Source organism: Peromyscus maniculatus, chromosome 2, assembly GCF_049852395.1.
Source record: "Peromyscus maniculatus bairdii isolate BWxNUB_F1_BW_parent chromosome 2, HU_Pman_BW_mat_3.1, whole genome shotgun sequence".
In the NCBI taxonomy this organism is placed as follows: Eukaryota; Metazoa; Chordata; class Mammalia; order Rodentia; family Cricetidae; genus Peromyscus; species Peromyscus maniculatus.
Genome location: NC_134853.1, coordinates 32,275,247 through 32,293,924, shown reverse-complemented (window position 1 = coordinate 32,293,924; position 18,678 = coordinate 32,275,247). Strand labels below are relative to the sequence as shown.

At 43.4% G+C, this 18,678-nt stretch overlaps 1 protein-coding gene across 1 annotated transcript in view; it reads left to right on the top strand.

The window, feature by feature from the left end:
• Window positions 1–5,476: 5,476 nt before the first annotated feature.
• The window catches only part of Clvs1 (clavesin 1), a 238,555-nt gene continuing 225,353 nt past the window's right edge, over window positions 5,477–18,678 (top strand). Inside the window, exon 1 of the mRNA XM_042270869.2 lies at window positions 5,477–5,598. The gene's annotated coding sequence lies outside the window, so the exon portion shown is untranslated. The remainder of the gene's footprint in view (window positions 5,599–18,678) is intronic.

Genomic DNA, 18,678 nt, shown 5'->3' with positions numbered 1-18,678 from the left:
AGAGATCATATAGCATACAAATAATTCAGTAGAGGGTAAACTGCTGTGGTTTTTTCTCTATTGTGTGTGAAGATCAGCCCTGCTAATGTCTTTCAAAAACTGTTACTAACCAAATGAAAAGTGTCTTGCTATCTGGAGCTCTGCATACAAGCAGGTTTGAACTTCTATGATGAAATCACACAGGAGGGACATGTATACACTTTTCTCTCTCCAATAATTGAAAAATAATAGGAAATATTACTTTGTCTGCTAGACAAGCTAAGCGAGAGCCTGGCAATTCATATTCCAGCCGGCTAAATGAGAATGTGAAGAGAATGATTGTGGTAGCTTTAACGCGACTGTCCTCTAGTATCATGTATGTGAATACTCGGTCTCTAGTTGGTGGTACTGTTAGTGGAGGCCTAGGAGACATGGCCTTGCTGGAGGAAGTTCATTGTTGGGGGTGAGCTTGGAGAGCTTAAGGCCTCACCTGCTCTCAGTTTTTCCTCTCAGCTTGCTGCTTGTGCCTGAGATGTGAGCTCTCGGCTCCCTGTTCTTGCCACCATGCCTGTGGCCATGCCATGATTTCTACCCTGATGGATCTTATCTCTCTGGAACCATAGCCCACATAAACTCTTTCTTCTATAAGTTGCCTTGGTCATGGTGTTTTTATCACAGCAACAGATCATTCAGTAATACAGTGACAGCATCTGAACTTATTTGATTGTAAGGGATGCAGGCTACCTATAAAGACTTACATGTATGTATTTCGTGGGATAGGAACAAGGAATTTTTCTCTCCATCATTGCTGTTAGTCATTTCCCATCAACTGTCTCTTTTCCAATCCTTAGTGAAGTCTCAGGCAGTACCCTTAGATTTTTATAATGCTCTGTTACTGGAAAGTCTGGGTCAGTCTCCTCTAATTTACATACTTCATGGCAGCCTCTTTACTTTCTTCCAGTCGTCTTCGAGTCCTGCTTCTTCTCTGCCCCCCTCTGCTGTGCACTCTTCAGCCTCCTGTTGCTAAGGTCCCCTCTCCTGGAACATGACCTATTGGCGGGACACAGGGGGTGCTCAGTCCAAGGAAGCATGTGTCCCCTCCCCATGTCCTCCTTTCTCTGCCTGCTGCCTGCCTGCCATCTTGCTGTCTAAGGCCAATGTCCACTCACAGAAAATGAACTCTGCCCCTTCTCACAGCTTTGGGTTAGTTTTATCGTGGACTCTCTTTTGTACATGGTCCGCTCTCTCTGTGCCGCCCTCCCCAAAGAGCGGGAGGTGATGATTAGACCTTGCCTGGGGAGGAAGTGGTTTGCTGGCTTTCTCTCCCCACATTACTTCAGAATGGGTAAGGGGGCGGGGAAGTGACTTTGGAATGGGTAGCTGAATTGGACAATCACTTCCTAGTAAGTCACGGACAGGGTAATTACCTTGGAAACTGAGGGGAGGGTAACAAAACCTTTTGTCTTCACTTTTGGACCCAGCCTCCCATCTGAGGCAAAGGGGCAGCCTTCTCGGTATTCCATGTTGCTGCTGCCATGGAGCATCCTCAGTCCAGAATCTCCCTGCAGACCACGCCTTAGGGCACACTGGGCCAGGAGCAGGAGACTGCTTGGGTTAGGGTGTGGAGAACACGGGCCTGTGGCCTCTGTCCTTGGCTGTTGAAGACTGTGTGCCAGTTGGTTTGAGGACAGCGCCTGACTGGCTCAGCACTCACTGCGCTTCATCCCACTGTTCCTGCTGGAGTGGGTCACCTTGGCAGAGGAGTCTGGTGTCGTCTGTGCATAAGGCACTTTGCATAATCACGCCAAAGGAAAAGGTGAACTGTGCCTGCCAGGCCCATCTGTACAGGCAGTGCTTGTACACGGCTGTTCTCGGAGTCTAGGCAGGCTCGGGCCCAAAACGCATTCGAGCCGGGCTCTCCTTTGGCTGTGGCGGCAGCTTTTCTGCCAGCCCACGTGCAAGGGGAAGAGGCCGGACAGGTTAGAAATAAGCCTTTCCCATCAGTGGCAAGTCACACAACTACCCACTGCCCCGTCCCTGTGGGGGACACACTGGTTCCTATCCAGAACACTGCAGCGTTCAACATTTGAGGGTTGCATCTATTTATTTATTTATCTATCTATTATTTATTTATTTATCTATCTGTCTATTTATGTATGTATGTATTTATTTATTTAAATGTGGAGTGCTTTTTTGGTTGTGAGCCTAGTCTTTAATGGCTGTGGAGTGCTTTTTATGTGCAAAATTTTGTGCTAGGTGTGGAGACACATGTCCCTATTTTCAAGTGATGATGACTAGAAGCATACAGTCAGTTACCATAATAATTCAGGGAAATCCAATCAAAATGGGCATATAATAAGTCACCCTGTGACTTTTTATGCTCTAGCCCATGTGATTATAACAACTCTTGTATGAGATCATAGAATTAGAATGTCCCCATCTTTCAGATGGCAGCTGAGGCTTAGGGATGTCCTTAATTGCCCATGACCTACCTCACAGGAAAGCTAGGGGTCAGCCGGGGGCCTCTGATGTTAACAGTGCTCTTAACCCTCATGAGATTAGCTCTTACCAGACCAGAGGACATGGGTCCAGCAGGTAAATGGGGCATGTTCAGAGCTCACCAACCATAAAATGGCTAATTTTGGTTCTTTTTATAGTGGGCTCTTTACAAATGAGTGAGCTAAAGGGTGTCTTGGTTATCTTCTACCCTAGGAGCAGGTGGGTGTCTTCACTGGGCATCCAGTTCCAGGCCACTGCAGAACGACTGCTGTCGCCCTAACCAAACTAAGACCAGTATGCTTCACAGGAGGCTTACTACACCACAGAGGTGCATTCAGAGGTCATTTAAAACCTCAGCCAAGCAGTGCTGAGACAATGTGTGTATGGATGTCTCAGTGACTTGGCTGTCCTGTAAGTGATTACCATAGAGGCTGTGGAATAAACGTTTCAGAAGTCACAACCCAGGATGTGAGCTATACACAAAGCTGTTCAGGTGCTGGGGATCCATTGGTGCCCCCAAAGCTGAGATGATGCCATGGTGGTGCTTAGGTCTGAAGCTCAGAGACCTTCCTTGGTCAGTCCACCAGCTGTATGGTTCTGAAATGCCTTAGTGAAAAAACGGTCTCAGAAGGCAGGAATTTCACATTACAGGAGGCGCTCATAATCTAGATACCGTTATCTAGCATGGTGTGGTTATTAGCAACTACAAATACCTGAGGAAATGGAACTTAGTGGAACACATATTGTTTTTTTTTTTAATTATACAAATTCAGTCTAAGACACCATTTTAATTCTTGAGGATTTGAATGTGTTTCTATAGAACAATGATACATTTTGAGGATTGTGCTTTCTAGAAAGTACAGATTAAGGAAGGAGGGGAGAGTTCCCTGGTTGTACACAACACTTTCCCATACCTTCCTCAGCTTATATTAAAAGAAAATGAGTCTTCACTTGTAAGGACATCAAAACTCACAGATTTCCTGTGATTACAAATAAAGGTCAGTATATGAATGTCTTCTTCTCTGGCACATCCCAGGTCTGACAGTTAAAACTGCATGTACAAACACCTCCTGTTGGTGGGAACATAGACTGTAAGGGCCAGGGCTTCCTGAGACTTCACCTCTGTGGTAACTGTCCCCATCTCTAAGCTGAAAGCCTGCTGACAAAGGCCATGGTGTGTCATTTGGCTCCTGGTCAGATGGATGGTCCTGGCCCCATCGAGCAAGCAGGTTTCAGACCCACGAAATCAGAGGCTGGGGTCCAACTGAGACTTGCTATTACCCTCAGGATTCTTTGTGATGCTCCTGGCCTGCTTTCCATAGTTGGTGAGGAAGCAAAGCCCGCTGGTAATGAGTTGGCTGTGCCATGGCGCCCTTCCATCCATCTTGGCTATGTTCATCTGCTGTTGAAATGAGGCAGAGTGCTGCCAGGGTGAGGAGGAGACAGAGCTGGCCAAGGGCAGGGGAGAAGTCTGGAGCACTTCTCAAGCTCAACAGCGGTGAAGGAGAGTCCCAAAGAGCATGCTACCAACATTGACACAGTGGCTCGGAAGGTGACAGCTGGCGATCAGTAATGGATGTGTGCCACTCACACCCCACAGGGGCCACAGCCAAACCCACCTGCTCCAAGTTTGTCATCAGTGCCAGCAGCCCCGAGAAGGCTTTCTTCCAAAATGTGGCCTGCAGAGAGCATGCCTTCCTACTCCACAGGTCTGTTCCCCCAGGCGTCCCTCGGGGACTGAGAAACCTGACCCTCAAACCGCCTGGCACTAGGAGAGAAGCTGTCTGAATGCAGCAGTGACACTTCTGAGCCACCACCTCGGCCCTTTGTGAAATCCCATCTCTCCTTCCAGCCTCCACACCTGCTCTGTTCTTAACAGTTCCCTTGGGCCAGCCTCAAGCTGGGCTGCATTTAGGGAAACAAGAAGGGGGACAGGTGTCTCAATAGAAATGACAGTAGGGTTCTTTGTTCGTTGACATCATTTTAAAAAGGAAGAATGGAGGCCAAGAGTAGTGAGGTTACATCCCGAAGTCATCCACCTACTGCAGGGAATTAATGCAAACTGGGCCTGTTCTTAGTGTGAGGTCAGCGGGGCAAGCACCAGCATCCCACCAGCCACACCTCCACAATACTCATGGGTGAGGGAACAGAAAGCAATTTTTCAGTGAACACAGTGTGCTATGTTAATATAGCTTATGAACAATTTGGCCAGATAACCCAGGGACACTTTAATTTCACCCCCAATCCATCATTCTTCATGTGCCCACTTGGAAGAGAAGACCCACAGGAAAGTAATCAGGAAGACAGGCAACGATATTTTCAGGTAGCTGGGACTTTGTCTCAAACCTATGAGAAATCTATTAAGCTGAATTCAAGGCACAGTATGACTAGTATTTGAACAGATATTGCTCCAACTACCTAGTTCTAAACACCCAGCTAGCCACTGGCCACAGCAATAAAGTAAGCTTCAAGAAGGTCATTGATAGTTTTGCAAGGGTTGAAATAGAAAAGGAGGTGATGGTCTGTGGAGAAGACAGTTCGGCATTCTGAAAATCTCGAAGCTGCCCTTTCTCCTCCACCAAAACTGGTAGAGGCTTCACGTAATTTCTTGAGTCTTAAATTATTAACTCAAGTCTGCGGGTACTGAAGTCTAGACAAATCAGGCAAATGCTCCTCTACTCTGACAAAGGTTTAGAACCCTGTGCATTCAGAACTCTAGTGGCTGCTGGTTTGGTGGGATCCTGCATGGGCCAGAGGTCAACAAAAATCTGTTGTTCTATTTAAGAAACTACAGTATTGAAAGGCTGAGGCAAATGAGGGCATTCATCCCTTTCCAGAGTCACCTCAACTCAGACACTCAGACTTCCTGCCATTTCTGGTCACCACAGTCTCTGTCCATCCAAGAGCTGTGCTGAAGAGGAGGAGAGTCACAATAGAGTTCTGTGACACTGGGAGTCTACCAGTCATGTAACAGGCTGAGCTAGCCAAACACTGTTTTAGCCAGAGAGCCTGACCTGGTCTGAGAGATGCAGTTCTGTGTGTTCCTCCATGTCTACTCCTCACAGGTATGGGTTACCTGGACATGTATAAAGAAATGAAACAGTGAAGAGACCATTTGAGGTATGCTGTAAATATTTTCAGAAAGAAAGCACATGTATAATTTGAACAGTCCAAAAGAGAGTCCTCAAGCATTTCCTCTCCTCCCTTTGTTCCCTCCCTCCATCCTTTCTCCTCTCCATTGCCTTCCCTTCTCTGTTCTCTCTCCTTCCTTTCTTTAGTTCCTTCCTTCTCTTCTGTCATAAAAGGGTGTTGTGGGGAGCAGAGAGAGTCCTGGGTCATCACATCCTGAGTGAATGTGTTGTTCACTTGGGCACAGCCATATTGAGGACCAAAAGCCTCAGACTCATGGGAAAATGGCAAAGCCCTCTTTCCCCAGCAGTGAGGTACATAAGGATGGCAAACCCTTTCTCTGGTCCATGTGTGGATGCTGAGAATCTATACAGAAAATGTTCACCATAGCTATCTCCCCTGACTCCCTGCCAGGTATTTACAGCCTGAAGACTCGTCCCCTGCAGAGACTGCTCCTAGGGAGATTAGATATACCTGCCTCCTTGTTCAGCCATATGCAATATGCCTGCCTTTCTGTTCAACTGTATATAACAAATGTGCTGAGCTCCAAGGTACCAGGTTTCTCCATCAGAGACATCAGATCCCAGCTTTTATGGGTGTTTCTTTGGGGTGTCTTTTCATTCTCTCATCATCCTAGTTAGTTCTGTCCCTGTGGCTATGCTGGCTGTGGTTCTATCAGAAAGGAGCTTTCTGGAGTTTAGGAGAAGGCTGCTGTTGGTGTTCAGGACCAGATCTGAGCAGAGAGGAGCCCTTGGACTTGGTATCCTGTTTCACTTGGCAAGCGTACCTCCCTTTTTTCCTTGAGTAGGAGGGCTTTCACTGCTTGTCAATGCAAGTGACAGGTAGAGAGGTCGATACACATAAGCTCTCAATTCTGCTTCTAGCCAATTCAGTCTATCAATTGGTATAATACTGCCCACAATTATATCATATTGTGTGCAGTTTTTCTCGCTATGACATGTTCTTCAAGAGCATGCTTTAAGAATATCCCATCAAGCAAAGATAACATGATTTGTTTAATCAGTCTGCTATTGAGCCATTTGGATAGTTTCTAATTTTTCATGCCAATGCCCATTTTTGTGTGCACAGTCCATAACTAGCACTGTTTCTGTGTGGTGAACTCCCACGTGCTGAGGGGGAACCTGGTTCAGAGCTACATGTGTTCTAGTGGTGTTCATACATTCCACAGATTTCTCTTTAGAAGAAGAAAATCAATCCACAGCCCTCCACCACCAGCAGACTGCATGTCCATCTACAGAATCCTCAGACATTTATCTTTCTCATTTTGATAGCGGGGGAAAAGTATCTAATTTTTGTTTCAATTTGCTGTCTTTTCCATTTATTTTTGAGATTATAATATTTTTAGATCATTTCTACCTTCCTTTCCTCCCTAAAATCACTTCCATACACCTCTCCTTGATCTATGCCAAATTCATGGCTTCTTTTTTTCATGAATTTTTATTGCATTCATGTATGTGTGTGTGTGTGTTCGTGTGTGTGGTGTATGAACATACATGTTCCTAAATGTAATCAGGTTGACCATTTGATGTTGGATAACTAGTTGGTATGCTCTTCCCTGGGGAAGATCATTTCTTCTGTACTCAACATTCCGTATTGGCCTATAATTAATTCTTTGTGTGTAGGGTTGAGGCCCCGTGTGCTTTCCCTGTCCATGAGTCATTTTAACTTTTTAAGAACTCTTTATATATTGTAAATTAAATTTTATATTTGCTTCATTTTAGAGTCTAATTTATCTGCTCTTTAACTTTTTATGTGATCATTTTACAAAAATTCATGGTTTGCTAACCTATGGAGAAACACAATTGAAAATTTACACAACTTTACGTATCATCTCTGTAAAAATATTGATATCTTTGCCGGCATCTCATATATACACAACCAGTCTTTTAAAATGATGCTGTTTTTTTTCCCAACACAAAAGCTAATTTTTGAAAGTCCTTCCACTGTGCCAACTTTTATGCTAAGCTTTGACACAATATTTCATGTGACATCAATAGTGTAGGATAGCTGTACTTATTTTTCTTTGAGAAATTCCTGATACTGAGAGCGGTAGAGAATGTGTTGAGGACACAATTCATTCATGTTGAGTATTAATGCTGCTCATCCCCAGTGAGCCTGAGTCTAGTTCATTTCAGAGCTGTTGTTCTTGTCTCTTGTAAAGTGATACTTTGAATGAGAATGGCCCTAGTAGGCTCATATATTTGAACACTTGGTTCCCAGTTGGTAGAACTGTTTGGAAAGGATTAAGAGGTATGGCCTTGTTGGAGGAGGTGTGTCACTGGGAGTGGTCTTTGAACTCTCTCTCCCCCTGACCCTCTGCCTCATGTTTGTGGATGAGATGAGAGCTCTTAGCTATGTCTCCAACATCATGCCTGCCTGCCTCTTGTCATGTTTCCCATCATGATGGTCATGGACTCCAACCTTTTAGAATCAGGAGCACCTTATAAGCTCTTGTATAAGCTACCTTGGTCATGATATCTCTTCACAGCAATAGAAAAGTAACTAAGATAATGGGTCATATTCTTTTGGAGAAGAAAAATAAATTTGTCTGGATTTTGTGAATGTTATATGGGGTCTTGTCTTGCTGCTCAGAGGTTCTATCATGCTGCTCATAAGTGTTGATTTATTTTAAAAAGAAATTAATATAACTTGATTTGGAAAATTCTCTCATGCTGGCTGTGGGTGGTTCAGGTCTGTTAAGCTAACTCACATCATTGAGGGCTGGTGAGGGGCACAGGCAGAACTGATAAGCCCAGTGGCTTCTGCTTCTATGGATCCTGTCTTTACGGGGTTCTCTCCTTCCTTTCTTACAGTCCTGGTTGCTCCAGGATCCTTTGTGTCTGGTTTCTCCCTGCAGAGACAGGCAGACTTTCCTACTACTGCATTAGTTAGCTGTGTGCTCTGGCCACCTTGACAGTAGCTGTCCTTAGAATAAAGCAATTGAAGAAAATACGAAACTTCCCCATGCTAATAATATCCTGTGAGTCTTTGTTCCCTCTCAGGTCTGCTGGATCTTCGTCATCTCCAAATTTGGTTAGTTGTTTTCTAGGTATTCGGAATTGGGAGTTATCTGAGAGAGATACAACTGGTTAAGTTCTTCTGGTCTGTATCAGGAGGTTTTAGTTCCAAGTCCAGTGTCTTGAACTGTGATGTTCTCAAGATTTAGTTTCACTTGGTCATGGTTTTGAGTTGGATCTTTTGAAAAAAAAATCTAAATTTGGGCATTTTATCTAAGTGTATCAATTTGTTTGCATAAATTTGATATAATATATTGTGATGAGATCTGTAGTGATGCTTCATTTCATATTTTGATATTATTTGAACTTTCTCTCCTTTAGTCAGTCTTACTAAGTGATTATCAACCATTTTAATCTTCCAGTGAACCAGTTGTAGGATGTTGCTCTTCAGTGTGTGGTTGTTTTTCTTGTTTCTGTCTTACATTTATCCTTTTTTTCCTTCTTTCTCTTTACTTTCTTTCCTCTTTCTCTTTTCTTTCTTTCCTTCTTTCTTTCTTTCTTTCTTTCTTTCTTTCTTTCTTTCTTTCTTCCTTCCTTCCTTCCTTCCTTCCTTCCTTCCTTCCTTCCTTCCTTCCTTCTTTCTTTCTTTCTTTCTTTCTTTCTTTCTTTCTTTCTTTCTTTCTTTCTTTCTTTCTTTCTTTCTTTTTTTCCTCTCTCTCTCTCTCTCTCTCTCTCTCTCTCTCTCTCTCTCTCTCTCTTTCTATTAAAAATAGACTCTTCTCTCATATGATATATCCAGACCACAGTTTCCCTTTTACAACTCCTCCAAGATCTACACACACCCCCACTTCCCCTCTTTCCGAGATCCACTTCCCCTCTGTTTCCCCTTCCAAGAGACGTTAGCCAAACAGGACAAAACAAGATAGAATAAAACAAGACAAAAGCCCTCATATCAAGACTGGACAAGGCAACCCAGTGAGGAGAAAGAGTCCCAAGATCATGGAAAAGAGTCAGAGACACACCTGCTCCCACTGTTACGAGTCCCACAAAACCACTAAGCCAACAGCCATAACATATTCACAGAGGAACTAGTGTAGATCCATGCTGTAACATGAAATCTAATAGGTCTTTTAATAAGAACCTGGAGCCGGGTATTGGGGTGAATACTGAAGGATCAGAGAGACAAAGGAACAAGCCACTGCCATGTCTCACTTCACCAAATCCACAAATCCTCTGTCTGAAAGCCTTTGAGTCCTCAGCCAAAAAAAAAAAAAAGAAAGCTCTCTAGCCCAAAGGCCTCTAGCTGAAAGGGCTCCAGCCGAAAGGGCTTCGGCCAACAAGGGCTTCGTTCCTGTCTCCTCTTGCCTTATAGAGCTTTCTCCGCCCAGCCATACCACTTTCTTCTTAGTGCTGGGATTAATGGCGTGTGTGCTTCCCAAATGCTAGTAGCAGAGGCATGAGATCTCAAGTGCTAGGATTAAAGGCATGTGATTCCCAAGTACTGGGGTTAAAGGTGTGTGCCACCACTGCCTGGCTCTGTTTCTCTTCTAGATTGATCAATCTCCTGTAATCCAGGGTGGCTTTGAACTCACAGAGATCCAGACAGATCTCTGCCTCCCCAAGTGCACCGCTGCCTGGCATCTATGTTTAATCTAATTGCTCATTCTGTTCTCTGATCTTCAGGAAAATTTTATGAGGGTACACAGTCTATCACCACACCATGCAGGCACCACGCTTGCTGCTTCAGTCTCTGTGAGACTTGTGAGTCCTGCTTAGTTGATTTAATAGGCCATGTTCTGGTGTCCTCCACCCGCTCTGACTCCTGCAGTCTTTCCTTCCCCTCTTCCACTGGGTTCCCTGAACTCAGAGGGGAAGGACTGGATGGAAACCTCCAATTTAGATTCTCTGCATAATGTCTGGCTGTGGTCTCTGCACCTGCTTCCATCTACTGCCAGAGGAAGCCTCTCTGATGATGACTGGACAAGGTACTGATCTGTGAGTACAGCAGATATAGAAGAATATCAGTAGATCTCTCTCTCTCTCTCTCTCTCTCTCTCTCTCTCTCTCTCTCTCTCCCCCCCCCCGTTCTTTCTTGCCAGTCATATTTGGTTCTACCTTAGGTCTCTGGGCTATCTGTTCTCTGGTTTTGTGACATCCAGACAGTGTAGGGCATGGACTCTCTCTTGTGGCATGGTCCTCAAGTTAAACCAAACATTGGCCACCATTGCTCCAGAACATCTTGCAGGTAGGACAGATTGCAGTTTGAGGGTTTTGTGACTGTGTTTCTCTCCAGGTTTCTGTTTCTGCCAAAGAGATTAGAACATGGGGGTGAAGGGTCCATGCAGGCACTAGCTCAACCTCTCTGTGTTCATTGAGCTGTGTGGATGTTGTCCTCTGCAATGGGGCCTGGCTATCATTTTTTAGAGAGTAAGTCGTCTGTCCTAGCATCAGCCTGGCATGTTTGGGGCTCTCTACAGGACCCCCTTGGCCAACAACTCAGTTGAATACAACCCAGTCCCACCACTGGAAGCTTTGCATCTGTGGTCTCTTAGAGTCTGCAATACATCTATCCAGGGTCTTCTGGCTTTTAGCATCTACATTGAGAAGTCAGGTATAATTCTAATAGGTCTGCCTTTATATGTTACTTGGTCTTTTTCCTTTGCAGCTTCTAATATTCTTTTTTTATTCTGTATGTTTAGTGTTTTGATTATTATGTGGCACAGGGTCTTTCTTTTCTGCTTCTGTCTATTTGGTGTTCTGTATGCTTCGTGTACCTTTATAAGAATCTCCTTTAAGTTAGGGAAATTATCTTCTATAATTTTAAAAAAATATTTTCCAGGTCTTTGGACTGGGATTCTTCTCCTTCTTCTATTCCTATTATTCTTCGGTTTGATCTTTTCATAGTGGTCCAGATTTCTGGATATTTTGTGTCAGGTATACTTTAGATTTAACATTTTCTTTGACTGATATAGCCATTTCTTCTATTGTATCTTCAATGTCTGAGATTCTCTCTTCCTTTTCTTATATTCTGTTGGTGATGCTTGCCTCTGTAGTTCCTGTTTGCAATCCTAAATTTTTCATTTTCCAAACTCTCTCATTTTGTCTTTTTGTTTTTATTTTTATTTTCAGGTCTTGAGTAGTTCTAATTTTTACCTTCAACTATGTTTGTTTTTTGTTGGCTTCCAATTGTTTGTTTGTGTTTTCCTGGACTTCTACAAGGCATTTAGTTATTTCCTCTTTTAGAACCTCTATAATCTTCATTCAGACTGTTTAAGGTCTTTTTCTTGTGCTTTAGCTATGTTGGAATATTCATGGCCTGATGTGGTAGTATAGCTGGGCCCTAGTGGAGACATACTGCCCTGGCTGTTGTTGATTGTATTCTTATGCTGGTTTCTTGAGTGGATGTTTTGTTTGTGGTGATATTGTGTTCCCCAAAATATTGTGCACCCTAATAAACTTATCTAGGGTCAGAGACAGAACAGCCACTAGATACAAAGGCTAGAAAATGGTGGCACTCCCACCTTTAATTCTAGCATTCCAGAGGTAGAAATCCCTCTGGATCTCTGTGAGTTCAAGGCCACATTGGAAACGGCCAGGCATGGTGACACACGCCTTTAATCCCAGAAAGTGAGCCTTTAATCCCAGGGAGTGGTGGTAGAAAGCAGAAAGGTATATATGGTATGAGGACCAGAAACTAGAAGCATTTGGCCTGATTAAGCATTTGGCTGGTTAAGCTTTTAGGTTTTGAGCAGCACAGTTCAGCTGAGAGCCATTGGGATGAGGACACAGAAGTTTTCAGTCTGAGGAAACAAGACCAGCTCAGAATTTGGCCAGGTGAGGTTAGCTGTGGCTTGTTCTGTCTCTCCGATCTTCCAGTGTTCATCCCAATAACTGGCCTCAGGTTTGATTTTTTTTTTTTTTTTTTTTTGGTTTTTTGAGACAGGGTTTCTCTGTGTAGCTTTGCGCCTTTCCTGGAACTAGCTTTGGAGACCAGGCTGGCCTCGAACTCACAGAGATCCGCCTGCCTCTGCCTCCCGAGTGCTGGGATTAAAGGCATGCAGGTTTGATTTTATTAATAAGACTCTCTAAGATTCATGATACATTTATTCTTTGGTTTTTGTTTCCTTTCTGGATTTTCAGAGTGTGTGTTGGCTGTGTACTGCCTGTTTACTGGCCTACTCTGCCGTTTGCAGAGAATGCTTGCTGTTGTTGGAGGCTGGGAAAATGGGAGGCCAGGAGATGGTCTGTTGCAGCACTATGGGCGATCCTGAGAATTGGGTCTGGGGGAACAGAGAGAGTGGAGAAGGTCCCTAGGCAGCCTACCTGATCATCTGGCAGGAATGGTCTGTGTTTGAGCAGAGAGGGTGTCTGCCAGAGTTGGAGGCTGGGACACAGTGATGAGGCAGGGAGCAAAGGCTGGGTAGGTAAAGGTCTGAGGGATCCACAAGAGGCATAGAGGCTGGGAAATGGGGCCCGACAGCTAGTGTTCTGTTGCGGCACCAGGAGCACTAGGGGTGGGTGACCCTGACCCTGAGAATTGGATCTGGGGGGTTAATAGAGAGGGTGCTTGTGTCTTTTTTCTTTGTTAACCCCTTCTGTTACTTTCCCTGGGTTTAGTTTGTAGTTATGCCTCTAGCTTCTAGAAATGAATACTTGACTCATCCATTTTAAAAACCTTCCTAATGTGGTTTGTACTTGCTATTTGTAATCCTCATATATATAAGCTGATCAAAAGGTGTTTGTGCCTTTGAAATCAATACTTGTCATTTTTGCCTTCATTTGTGGATATGTACAACATAGTAAAAGATTACATTCCTTAGTTGGAACATTCCTGTAGTGGGTAGTTGTTCTAGCAATGACCTTGAAGCACCACCCCTAGTGAGGCAACAGGTAACTGCTACAACTGCCTATGACCTTGAAGAACAAGTAAGGATAAAATGATCAAGATATATTGTATGAAAAAAAATTAAAATAAAAAAGAGAAAGAAAAAAGTCCCAGTTCTAAAAATATAACCCCAAACATCAGAAGAATGGAGAGCAATCCCACTGAATCCCGCCCTCACCTCAGCGCCTGTGGCCTGACTGTCACTGTCCTAAGAATGGCCGGAAGAAGTAACAAAGACAGAAAGCAAGACACCAAAGCGAAGATGAAGAGTGAGCCACAAGGAAGACTCGGGAGGTTGGCTGCCTAGTGTGCCATTCTAAAGCAAAGCCCAATTCAAAAGGCCTCCTGCAAAGGAGGAGAGAGGGTACCCGAAGGGGAGAGGAGAACCCGGGTGCAGGGGAGGATGGGCAGACCAGGCACAGACCGCAGAAGGGGCTGTGGGTGCCCGCGCAATGAATTTTGATATCTAAACTTCTGGTGACAACACAGTTTGAAATATAATTTTCATGAAGTTGTATAAAAGACGTAATTTTGCCTTACTTTCCCCCTCCTTTTTAGTTACTTTTTGACAATTTCACACATGCATGCATTGAATTTTGGGCACTTCACAAGATGCCCCCTTCTGCTCTGAGCTTTAATGTCCCCCATTTTTTGACACACCAAGTTTAATTGTTGCTTGTGTGAGTATAAGTTGGAAGCTATTTATCAGAATATGGTCTACTTATCAGTGACTACGTCACTGGAGAAAATGACTTGCCCTCCCCAGCAACCATTAGCAGCATCTCCTGGATGACACACAAAGATTTCACTTATAAATACACTGCACAAACTCTGCACAAGAGTAGACCTGTCATCACTTCATCATACATGGAGGAGGTGCTCATGAGTCTCCACCTTTCACTGCGGAACCATGAGGGGGAGGGAATCCTATGTTATCAGCACACAGAATACTTCACAGTTTGTAGGGAGGGACACATGTCAATAGCAGACTATCTCCATGGCCAGACTGATGTGGAAAACAAATTTCCCTGCCAGTTATGAGAGACTTCTTGTCTCCCAGGAGGAGGGATTCCTGGACATTGGTGCATATAGCTACCTTTCTACAAATGCTTTATGGTGTGGGAAAAATTAAAATTTATTTTTATAATTTTTTCTTACTCCACCATCAGTATGGATTTAATTTACCCTTAAAACCAAAGACCTGTTGATTACTGAGCCCTTAAAGTTGGTCTTTCAGGATGCCAGATGATTGGGATTGGGCCCTGACATCATCGATTTCTTTTCTAAGATCAAAATACATTATGTATATGTAGGAAAATATTTTGATGAAATCCAATGCTATATGAACACCATCCATGCTAACAAAACCCACAAAAAGATCATGGGTCTTCATAGTCATAATCCTGCTATTTTGATTTCAGATCCCAAAAGTAAAAAAAGCTTGTAAAAGCTATTAAGCAACATGGTCCATATAAAATGCCAATCTCTATTCTAAACTGTCCCTGCTTAGAGAATCAAAAGAAGATTTCATTAGATTTTACAGTGGCTTTCAGATTTTTATGGTCCATACAAGAGAGAGTTTGAATGTTGTATACTATTAATGATTGCCTTTCTAGGGCCTACTGAAGTGTCTTGATGTGAGAATATCTTTAATAAGGCTGGATGCAGTTTGGCTTAGGAAAAATAACCCCAAATCGGCCTTACTCTAAAAAGTGGTATACTTTTCAAATCTATATGCCATCATTGGTTTAACAATATCTTACCCAGCTTTCTTTCACATACATTATATATTATTGCTTTGGGAAAAGATTAGCTAATGTATTTTCATTTTTTAAACATATAGCAAAATTGATCACTAAATCCATTTTTGAGTATGAAGCTTGGTGACAGTTGTTACATTCCCACTGTTGTGCATCTGCTGCTGTCATCACTGGAGAACCTTCCACCATCCCAGACGGACCCTGGGACACATGGACTCTCTCTAGCTCCTAACAAGGTCCATTCTACTTTCCTCTTTGAGGGTCTCACCATGTAGCTCTGGCTGACCGGAACTCATTTCGTAGACCAGGCTGGCCTTGAACTCACAGAGATCCCCCTGCCTCTGCCTCCTGAGTGCTGGGATCCATTCTGTTTTCTGTCTCTATGAATTTGCCTACTAGGCATTTTACATACATGAAGGCATGCCATGTATTTAAACACTATTTAAAAGCTAGCTTACATGGTGGAAGACCCAAACCATATGAACCATCACAGGTAGCTCGATTCTGACCAGTGCTATGAAGTGTGGTTCTTATGTGTTCTGCTGATTAGATTTGAGAGGTGGTTTTAGCGAAGGAGGCAATTTTAAAAAATTTCAAATCAAATAAATCACCACAGCTTCTCATGCCACACAGAGCTTCTAAGTGGATTAAAGAAAGCAAGCTTCACCACCAGGCCTACTTACACACTGCTGTTATTGATTTCCTAATTAGAAATGTAAGTTTCTAAGTCCTCAGGGTTTGACATTGTATGGCTATGGGGTGGTGGTCCTGATGCAGAGGAGGTAACTTCCTTGCTGTTCAGCATATTTTTTCTTCCCTGAACCATCACCAAAATGCTTTTGATTGATCATAACACAGGCATTCCAAACCGACTAAAACTGATTACAGCTGCACTATTTGATTTAAACTAAACCCATGTCACGGGGAAAACTCCAACAAATGCATTAGCAGCGTCACTTTCATTTACTGTCACTGTGCTAATTGAGTGGATAGATGTTTCCTTTGCAGCAAACAAATATTGATAAAACATCTCTTGCAGTTCTGCCACCCATTAAATTGATGGTAGGCAGACTTCAAGGCCTATAAATGTGATATTTATTCCACAAATCCCTCAGTTAAGATCTTGACTTCTAAGATTTTATGAGCTTTAAATATGTCTTAACTTCAGGCCATAAATACTTAAATTACATGTGGCTTGTATATTCTTGAAAGGGTGGTAAAATCATTTAGAAGCTTTTGAGTAATCCAGCTTCCGAAATGGAAAGTTTCCTGCCTGATGGCAAAGGTAGGGGTGGTTTGCCTACACTACTTTAGTGCACAGGCTGCAAAACCATCAAGATTTCTACCCATGTCCCAAGATCATTGGGAACTGAGTGTTTTCCATCAAGTTAAAGGGATGAGAACTGATTGACTTAAAGAGAGAAAGAGGAGGAGGAAGAAAAGGAAGAGAAAAAAAATCCTGAGACCAGTAAGGCAAATGGATCATCTAGGCTCCAATGTTAAGGTCGAAAAATCAACATGTCTGCTTAGACCTGCAGCTGAGAAGGCAAACACAGCAATCCACCACACACTGCTCACTTCCCAGTTACTGGATGCATTTCATTACGTGGTCCATTTCTTCATCAGCAGAGCCTGGCTGTGCATTGCTCTTTATTACATAGCTGTTTGTGGTTGTCAGCATTAACGGTGACAATGATCGTGGCAACAAGTCGCCATGAAAGTCAGGAAAAGAAGACCTGTCAATACAGAAGGGAGAGCAGAGGAAGGGCATGGGCGGAGTGGGAACAAACTTCAGCAAGAAGAGGGCTCACCCCTTCCCAACCCTTTCTTCTCCAGCCGTATTTCAGCTCAGGCCTTTTATTTTTTTTAAGTTGGGAATGCAGCTCACCTTAATTTCAAAAGCCTTAATTCACAGTGAACTTAATATGGAATATGAAGTTAGATTTTCAAATTTTTTTTGATAAGCCAAGTGCATAAAAATGCTTAGGGAGTCAAAATAATAGCTTTCAACAGGCTACTTCCTATTTCCAAAGCACTGAGTGCATTCCATTTTAAGATTACAGGGGATCCCATTTGTAGACATGATAAAGCTCACTCTGAACCTTGCAAAGAGAAGAAACTGTGTCAGTTCATACAACTGAGCAAGAGTGTGTGAACCAGACCACTTTGAGTCAAGTTTGAGCTGGAATGCAATAAAGGCAGTACAGGAAGGAAGGGACCAGGAGACCAGGCATTCCAGTGCCAGGGGAGTCAGCCCTCACCTTGTGACCCAGACGTACACCTCAGCCCCTGTGCAGGCAGTTGTTATTTATTTCTTTCATTGTCCAGGATGGTTGGACATCTGAACTGCTTATTGTCTTTGGTAAGCAAATTCAAAAGCACCTATGAGTTTCTGTGTAGAAAAGGAGATGTGGGTGAATTTCTGTAATATTAAGACAATTTGATGAGTGAATTGACTACATGACTAGTGTTCTTGGTCCTGAAAGAACTTACTCAACAAAAGAGGATGTGTTGTGTGTGGGGAAGGTAAGGTCTAAGTGTAATTTCATTTTATATATTCCAAGTTATATATAGAACGTTATGAAAAGGGGAGGGAGAAGCCTTTTCTCAAACTCAGTGGTCCCTTAGGCATAAAATGTTTAAAATATCCCATGTCTGCAAAATGGCATGTAAAGATTTATAAGGAAGGCCTAGCAAGAATGTCACAGCTGAACAGTCACAGTCTTCTAGTCACAGTATATGGTATAAACCACTCATAAAGCGGTTCAATACACTGTGTCTGCTGAAAAACCACAGTATATCATTAGCAAATGGCTTTAGACTGTGCATTTTAGAAATGAAACACAATTCAAACATGTTGGCACATGCCTATAACCCCAATACTTGGGAGGCTGAGACAGGAGGATGTCTGTGAGTTCAGGGATAGACTGAACTATATCATAAGACTGAGACCAGTATGAACTGTATAGTGAGACCCTGTTCCAAAAAGAAAGGGGGAGGGAGTGAGGGAAGGAGGGAGGGAGGAAGAGAAGGGGGGCTAGAAAGTAGAGAGTTATCTTTGGATAGCTAGGGAACGAGGCTGCCCATCTGGAAAGACAGGTGGCGAGTGTGGCGCCCCTTTCTATCATTCTTGACAGGGCACTGCTGTACAGCAACAGCAGCCTCATGGTGCACTCCCTGTAAGTTACCTCAGCATACCAATAGACGTTCAGAAAACACAGCCTTCCAGGCAACTCCTAAGCGTCATGAGAGTTCTGTACAGGTGGGAATATCATCTGGCAGTGATGTAATTAAGTTCAAGGCAGCTACCATATGTAGCCTTGTGGCATTTGGTTTAAAGGGTACAATTAAAAAAAAAACAAGGTCTAGATTTTTGTCATTTATTTTCAGTACTGGGATAGGACCCAGAGACGCATGCCTGTGCCATGTGCTCTCCCCCTGAGCCAGT